Raw genomic sequence first — 8,697 nt, 5'->3', positions numbered from 1 at the left:
ACCTACATCAAAAGAATTGTAACGACCCAAAATTTTCTACTTAATTTAAGGTCGCTACTGTATACGTACCATAAACATTGACTTTATAAGACTTCATTTAAATTCTATAAAACATAACCTTTAACTTAAAACACAGGCATGGATTTACGTGTTTCAAAAACATCTTTAAAACGACACAACAAAAGACTCGAAATAAAATAAATAAGCACTTAAGTTTAAAACATCCTATTCTATCCCAAGTCTAGGAAAATAAATACCAGTATCCTATGCATGTGCCATGATCTCGAGTTGCGATGCCGTCGTCAGCCGTACAGGAATGCCTTGCCTTAACCTGAAAAATGTAGTAGCATATGACTTGAGTATTTAAAGAAATACTCAGTAAATGACCCCACTATTGGGGTTAAATGCAACAATCACATGCAATGAAATGATGGGACCTATCTTTCGTTTCGTTTCGTTTCGTTTTCCCTACGGTGTAATCCTAACAGGTAATCGTGGACGTGTACTATATACTCTACATGAAGCCCATATGTGCGAGTATGGGCTCACCAGCTAGTTTGCACACCCCTGGGCCACCAGCTAGTATGGTCTAGTAGTATGATTCTCGCTTAGGGTGCGAGAGGTCCCAAGTACAATTCTTGGAATGCCCCTATGTTTATTCATCAAAAGATGAGCCTCAGAGAAAGCAAGTGCTACAAGTTAGTGTACATCATTTAATGATAATGCTCTTTTAATAATGTCTCAAATAAAACTATCAAATTTTTATTTTTACACTACTTCTAATCTTTTTTAGAACACAACTTTTATTCTTTTTACACTACTTCTTTTCTTCTTTCTACAGTAATTTTTATTCTCTCTACTACTTCTATTCTTTTTTCTTCTTTCTACAGTAATTTTTCTTCTCTCTACTACTTCTATTCTTTTTTCTTCTCTCTATAGTAATTATCTTTCTACAGTAAATGCTCTTTTAATACTTGTGTACTCCACGATATATGTCTCAAATGGAACTATCAAATTTTTACACTCCTTTTATTCTTTTTACACTACTTCTATTCTTTTAATACTTGTGTACTCCACGATATATGTCTCAAATAAAATTATCAAATTTTTACACTACTTCTAATTATCTTTTTTAGAACACAACTTTTATTCTTTTTACACTACTTCTTTTCTTCATTCTTTTTACACTACTTCTATTCTTTTAATACTTGTGTACTCCACGATATATGTCTCAAATAAAACTATCAAATTTTTACACTACTTCTAATTATCTTTTTTAGAACACAACTTTTATTCTTTTTACACTACTTCTTTTCTTCTTTCTACAGTAATTTTTCTTCTCTCTACTACTTCTATTCTTTTTTCTTCTCTCTATAGTAATTATCTTTCTACAACTATCAAATTTTTACACTCCTTTTATTCTTTTTACACTACTTCTATTCTTTTAATACTTGTGTACTCCACGATATATGTCTCAAATAAAACTATCAAATTCTTACACTCCTTTTATTCTTTTTACACTACTTCTATTCTTTTAATACTTGTGTACTCCACGATATATGTCTCAAATAAAACTATCAAATTTTTACACTACTTCTAATTATCTTTTTTAGAACACAACTTTTATTCTTTTTACACTACTTCTTTTCTTCTTTCTACAGTAATTTTTCTTCTCTCTACTACTTCTATTCTTTTTTCTTCTCTCTATAGTAATTATCTTTCTACAGTAAATGCTCTTTTAATACTTGTGTACTCCACGATATATGTCTCAAATGGAACTATCAAATTTTTACACTCCTTTTATTCTTTTTACACTACTTCTATTGTTTTAATACTTGTGTACTCCACGATATATGTCTCAAATAAAATTATCAAATTTTTACACTACTTCTAATTATCTTTTTTAGAACACAACTTTTATTCTTTTTACACTACTTCTTTTCTTCATTCTTTTTACACTACTTCTATTCTTTTAATACTTGTGTACTCCACGATATATGTCTCAAATAAAACTATCAAATTTTTACACTACTTTTCTTCATTCTTTTTACACTACTTCTATTCTTTTAATACTTGTGTACTCCACGATATATGTCTCAAATAAAACTATCAAAATTTTACACTACTTCTAATTATCTTTTTTAGAACACAACTTTTATTCTTTTTACACTATTTCTTTTCTTCTTTCTACAGTAATTTTTCTTCTCTCTACTACTTCTATTCTTTTTTCTTCTCTATATAGTAATTATCTTTCTACAGTAAATGCTCTTTTAATACTTGTGTACTCCACGATATGTCTCAAATGGAACTATCAAATTTTTACACTCCTTTTATTCTTTTTACACTACTTCTATTCTTTTTTCTTCTCTTCTTTACATTAATTATCTTTCTATAGTAATTATCTTTTTACACTACTTCTATTCTTTTTTCTTCTCTCTACAGTAATTATCAATTATCTTTTTACACTACTTCTATTCTTTTTTTCTTCTCTCTACAGTAATTATCTTTTTACAGCAATTATCTTTTTACACTACTTCTATTCTTTTTTCTTCTCTCTACAGTAATTATCGTAAACCCTATGTAAATAATTTAACAGCGGTCTAGATCTAAAAGATATAATAATAATTGCTCATGGATTTCATTAACAAAGAAAATAAATGAAATAATGATGATACATAACATAAACAACTTAATATATGGTCCATTATAAGGGCATTTGGTCTAGTGGTATGCTTCTTGCTTTGGGTGCAAGAGATCTCGAGTTCAATTCTCGGAATGCCCCTCAAAAAGATAACAAAGCACTATTTTGAAAGGAAACAAAAAATTATATAAATTTCATATATAGACTAGCAATTAAGAATTATAGATCGACTACAATGGCATTTGGTCTTAAGTGGCGTTTTGGGTGTGAGAGGTCTCAAGTTCGATTCTCAAAATGCCCCCAACAATATTATATCAAAATGAATTAAGCAAGATAATATGATTTAAAATGTGGATTTTAAATATTGAACCAAGAACATGAGAGTAGAGAATGAAACAAATTCTTGGAAGAATAAAGATCGTCTCCAGCCCGACTTCAAAAAGAGCATTACACAAATTGTTCGATTATATTCTTTCTAGGAACTTTTCATAACCGATGAAGAGAGCTGTCTCCTTGAGAACTTTTCATAACCGATGAAGAGAGCTGTCTCCTTGAGAACTTTTCATAACCGATGAAGAGAGCTGTCACCTTGAGAACTTTTCATAATCGATGAAGAAGTTTCAGAGAGCCATAGGTTCGAATCCTATCACCTTGACGTGGTATTCTCAGGGGCCGAAGTGCAAAGCCCCATAGCCTATCTGTGGTCAAGAAGGCAGGCGAGCCGTGCACATTGAAAGAAAAAGAAGATCTCCTTTTCTATCACACGTAGAATTGTCATACTTTTGTCTTTTGAAACCCCTTACCTTATCAGTTATCAGGCAGGTTTTTGGTATCATATATCGAGATAATTATTATGAAAAAGCTATTCCACTAGTGTGACTTAGATACCCTTTCTTTGTAGTATCAGTCATGCTATTTTAATAGCTTGAAGTCATGATAGCCTCTCCACCGGTTATGAAGACTCCTTCGGCATCAATGTGCTCCAATGAAAGAGATCAGACCCTTTCCTGAACCAGAACCGGGCACAAAACGCCGAGGAGAAAGTCGAAAGCAAGCTCTTTTCGCGTATACGCAATTTGACTACGATGGCATTTGGTCTAAGTGGCGTTTTGGGTGTGAGAGGTCTCAAGTTCGATTCTCAAAATGCCCCCAACAATATTATATCAAAATGAATTAAGCAAGATAATATGATTTAAAATGTGGATTTTAAATATTGAACCAAGAACATGAGAGTAGAGAATGAAACAAATTCTTGGAAGAATAAAGATCGTCTCCAGCCCGACTTCAAAAAGAGCATTACACAAATTGTTCGATTATATTCTTTCTAGGAACTTTTCATAACCGATGAAGAGAGCTGTCTCCTTGAGAACTTTTCATAACCGATGAAGAGAGCTGTCTCCTTGAGAACTTTTCATAACCGATGAAGAGAGCTGTCACCTTGAGAACTTTTCATAATCGATGAAGAAGTTTCAGAGAGCCATAGGTTCGAATCCTATCACCTTGACGTGGTATTCTCAGGGGCCGAAGTGCAAAGCCCCATAGCCTATCTGTGGTCAAGAAGGCAGTCTCCTTTTCTATCACACGTAGAATTGTCATTCTTTTGTCTCAATTCTTTTGTCTTTTGAAACCCCTTACCTTATCAGTCATCAGGCAGGTTTTTGGTATCATATATCGAGATAATTATTATGAAAAAGCTATTCCACTAGTGTGACTTAGATACCCTTTCTTTGTAGTATCAGTCATGCTATTTTAATAGCTTGAAGTCATGATAGCCTCTCCACCGGTTATGAAGACTCCTTCGGCATCAATGTGCTCCAATGAAAGAGATCAGACCCTTTCCTGAACCAGAACCGGGCACAAAACGCCGAGGAGAAAGTCGAAAGCAAGCTCTTTTCGCGTATACGCAATTTCGAAACCCAATTAGCTCACGGACTGTCTCCTCAATCCTGGCAAGTATGAGTGCTTGGTAAGAGAGAATGTCAAATGAGAAAGACATTCGATTACGGTAACATTCGCAACTACCAAAGTGCACTAAACCTAGTAGAGATCTTCGACCTAACGATAATGGAACTTCAAGCCCATTTAATCAATCCGCTTTGTACCTTATTGTTGACCGAATCGGATGCACGCCAGACCTAAATTGTCTCTCAGTCACCCAAAGAGGAAAGGAAGATCAGATCTGAAGTTTACGAATATAAGAGAAAGTGGATATGAGTTCTACACGCTTTCATTTTCAAAAGCTTCGTTTGCCTACAGTACTTTATTCAGGATCTGAATTCCTTGATCATTTCCTTGGTGGATAACACAAATGAAATCGTTTCCCTGACCCCCCATCTTATGAGTCCATTCTTGTCTTGTTGGTTTGTTGTACTATTCTATACCTCTCTCGATTGATAGAAAGATGTTCGGGAGCTGGGAGGGCCTATTGTGAGGGAACTTTCCTTTTCACGGTAGGCAAAAGTAAAGCGGGAGCTGCATATGTCCATGGTGATCAAGGCAGAGCGACTTCTTCTTTAGAAGAGGTTGGTTTTATCGAAACTGTTAGATCCGTTTTCATTAAAGAAAAAATAGGAGCTCTTGGTTTGGCTGATGTCGATTCGTATGGCAATGCGGACTCGACTCAGGATGAGGATTCCGCTTTTCATACTACTGCTATGAGTCGAAAGAGCTGGTAAGCTATCTCGCTAAACGAAAGGAAAAGCACGTACAAGTTGACCTTGTTACAAGGGCGGGGGCCAGTCAAAGAAGGTCAGTCGGACTAGGTTAGGACCCTTGATCCAGTTCAGCTAGGTTCTTCCATGCGAGAATGTATGTGTATCGGTATCCTCTTTAGCACCGGTTGCTTCCTCTTTTTGTTTATACGTTTGGAGAAACCTACTAAGCCCGCCTTTCTTACTAGGTGTGATTCAATCTTTCAGCTCAAACTTTTCTATCGTCCGACGAAAAAAGTAGGAGTATGACTACCTTTTCCTTTTCTTGCCCGAGCCAAGGGATCATTCAGTTTCTACAAAAAGGTTCGCTATCTATTAGTTGTCGTAAACGAATGTATTTCTCATTTCATGTTAGCTCCTCCAAGAGCTTCCTTGTCCGTAGTAGACGAAACCTTGGACTTCTATCGGACTTATAGCATTGCCTGGTGAGCTCGCCGTTGAGGGTTGGCCTTACAGGAGATCGAGCAGCCTTTCTTTCCCTACCTGATATGCTTTCCCGCTTATCGTGCAACTAGCCAACTAGCCAAAGAAAGAGGGAGAGGGATCATGTCAATCAATTTGTATGTGCATTTTGTCCGTCCTGTACTTGTCTGCTTAGCTTTCTTAGCCAACATCTCTGGTTTTCCCTGAACCAAGAGGTCCCGCTTATCCATACCCAACAGTTACACTTTCAGCCAAAAGACTGATTTTTTTCATAAAGTCGGATCATAGATCAAGAAAGAATGAAGCTACTTACAGGGACGGTTACACGATACGTCTTTTCATACTCGCCTTTTCTCTAACCCTGCTATCAACCTAGCCATTCTCGCTTGTTGCTTTAAGGGGTCTCCCCACTGTAGATTACTCGGATAGGTTCTCGCGTCCCTGTGCCAAAAAGGATGGGCAAGTTTGGTTTGAGTGTTCATCGATGGGGTGGATCCATATGCTCCGAGGGGGTGAGACGAGGTGTAGCGCAGTCTGATCAGCGCATCTGTTTTAGGTATGTTGTACGCTAAAGGTTTTAGGAAAGAGGGTACAAATTTTCTACATAGGTCATCTGTGGTCACAATCCTTTTAAGGAAGATGCTCCCAACTAATCGGTGAACAATAGCCTTTAAAGAAGTTTCAGAGAGAAAGAAGAGGCAGAATAGAGAATAGGAGTGAGTCGTGCAAGGAAGAAGTAACTAGTAGGTTTAATTTGGGTTCGTTTGAACTAAAAAACAAACCAAAATTATTCAAACGAACCCAAATTTAAGCCTCACAACAATAATAGTAAAGGCCTATCTAAGATGAAAGCAAGTAGAAGGGGTTTGGAATGAGCATGCTACCATGAACCACAAATCATTTACAGAATAGCTGAGACATCTAACATGCAGCCACAGGCAACACGCCTTGGCCAATCATGACTGCGACATCTGCCCTTATACAATTTGTCAATATCTCTATCAACTGGCTCTTCATAAACTCAACGTTGTAGGATGAGGCTGACTTTAGGTCTCGCGACGCGCTTTTAGCTGATCTCAGTATTGAGGAGTCTTTTCCAACCTACTAGGAGCTGTTGAAAATCACTTCTCAGTTTGTTAACTCTTCAAGTCTTCTCTGTTGGTGTCTTTTCTACTTTCTTCGCTTGAAACAATTTCTTCTTTGCATGACGTCATACCACCTGCTTTTACTTGATGTTTTCTTGGTTGGAATAATAACGTTTCAAGTTACTGACGTGGACAATAGGGTTAGTCTGTATCCATTGGAGCAATTGGATCCTATATGATGTCTTCCTAATCTTGTGGACAACTTTCACTAGTCCACACAATTTTTGAACCAATCTTTGGTTCTTGTTGCTTTGAACTCAAAGTTGATTTGACCTTAACTTATCATAACTCTCTATTTGCTTTGAAATTATCGTGGTCGACCCTTCTCTTCATCCGTTTGGATGGTATTTCTGTGTGAACATGTGTTTCTTTAGTGGTTTGTTTTTGTCTCCCTTCTTCAGTAGAGGTGTTGGCTTGGTGTCTTTGCCAAGCATTTGAGTGATCACTGACAAGAGCCTTTGCAGGTCAAATAAACCCAATATCTTACCTTCTTGTTTTGGGTCGTGGTGTTCATGTAGTGGCAATAAAGTTTTTGTTGAGGTTGGCACAGTTGAGCTCCCCCTTTTCAAATACTACAATGATAGTAAGTGTAGATTCATCATGGCTAAGATTCTTTCTCAACTGTACTATCGTCATCATTTTCACCCCTCTTGGTTGATGGATGTTTGTCTGAATGATCGTTGGGTTAGACTCCGTTACTACTAGACATTTTGCTTGGGACATGTAAATGACTTTGTGTTCTAGCAGGATGTCAATCCCTGACTATTTGGGCTCTAGAATGTTGGATATGAAGGCTGAAGATTTATAGTATAAATCTGATAGAGAAATATATACTAAATAATTATATATAGTAGGCGGTTACATATAGTGAAGCTATATATAATAAACTGAAATAATATGTATACCCATTAATGAGTGCTTCCTAAATGTACATTTCTCATTCTCCATATCCTCTCTTTGCATACCTAAAGTCATTAATACAAAACCATTGGTCAATATTTCTTCTTACATTTTCTCTATCATGTTCTTTGTGTTCATTTAGATCATGTGTGTGCGCTGTTGTGTGATTATAATAACTAGTATCAGAGCGAGGAGAGATTCACCATGATCTGTGAAGATGGAAAGTTCAAAGACTGGAATTGAAAAGTTTGATGGATTCGATATCAGTTTCTAGAAGATGCAGATTGAAGATTATTTATACGAGAAAGATATTCAGGAACCCATTTTGGGGGTGAAGCTGGATACTATGACCACGGAGGAGTGGAAGCTCAAGGATAGTCATGCCGTAGGGTTAATCTGGTTGACGTTGCCAGGGAACAAAAGAAATTGCGATTCGAAATGGTCCCGTTTGGGGACCATCTCCAGTTTCTTCAGTTCTAGTACCAAAATTTCATGGATTAGATGTCTCGCACTGTGCAACGACAACTCTCTGTTTTCCTAAGGCTAGTCAGATATCTCATGACCACTCTTTTCCTCCTCACCATATCTAGACACTATAACGTTGATCCACTATTGTCTTATATAGTTAACGTTCACACTTTAATGTCCAAGGACATTTTATAACTACCACGAAAATCAAAACATACAATAAATTCATACAAGTTTTACAACATATCATATACTACAAAACAGGGTTAGACTTCTTACTTGGTCGCGGAGAGACATGAAATCGAGTTGAGTCATAGAGATATACGACTCTTTATCCTAAGAAAAAATCTATATAATTTAAAATCTGGCGGCTCTGATACCAATGTGTCACAACCCAAATTTCAAGGGT

General features: G+C 36.5%; 1 non-coding gene across 1 annotated transcript; it reads left to right on the top strand.

Annotated features, from left to right (window-relative positions):
* The first annotated feature begins 2,710 nt into the window (after nucleotides 1–2,710).
* TRNAP-UGG lies at nucleotides 2,711–2,782 on the top strand. The gene has a single exon. It is a non-coding gene; the product is annotated as a tRNA-Pro (tRNA).
* Nucleotides 2,783–8,697: the final 5,915 nt, after the last annotated feature.

Source organism: Cucurbita moschata, unplaced genomic scaffold, assembly GCF_002738365.1.
Source record: "Cucurbita moschata cultivar Rifu unplaced genomic scaffold, Cmos_1.0 Cmo_Scf00137, whole genome shotgun sequence".
NCBI lineage: Eukaryota > Viridiplantae > Streptophyta > Magnoliopsida > Cucurbitales > Cucurbitaceae > Cucurbita > Cucurbita moschata.
This window is presented reverse-complemented; position numbering and strand designations above follow the sequence as displayed.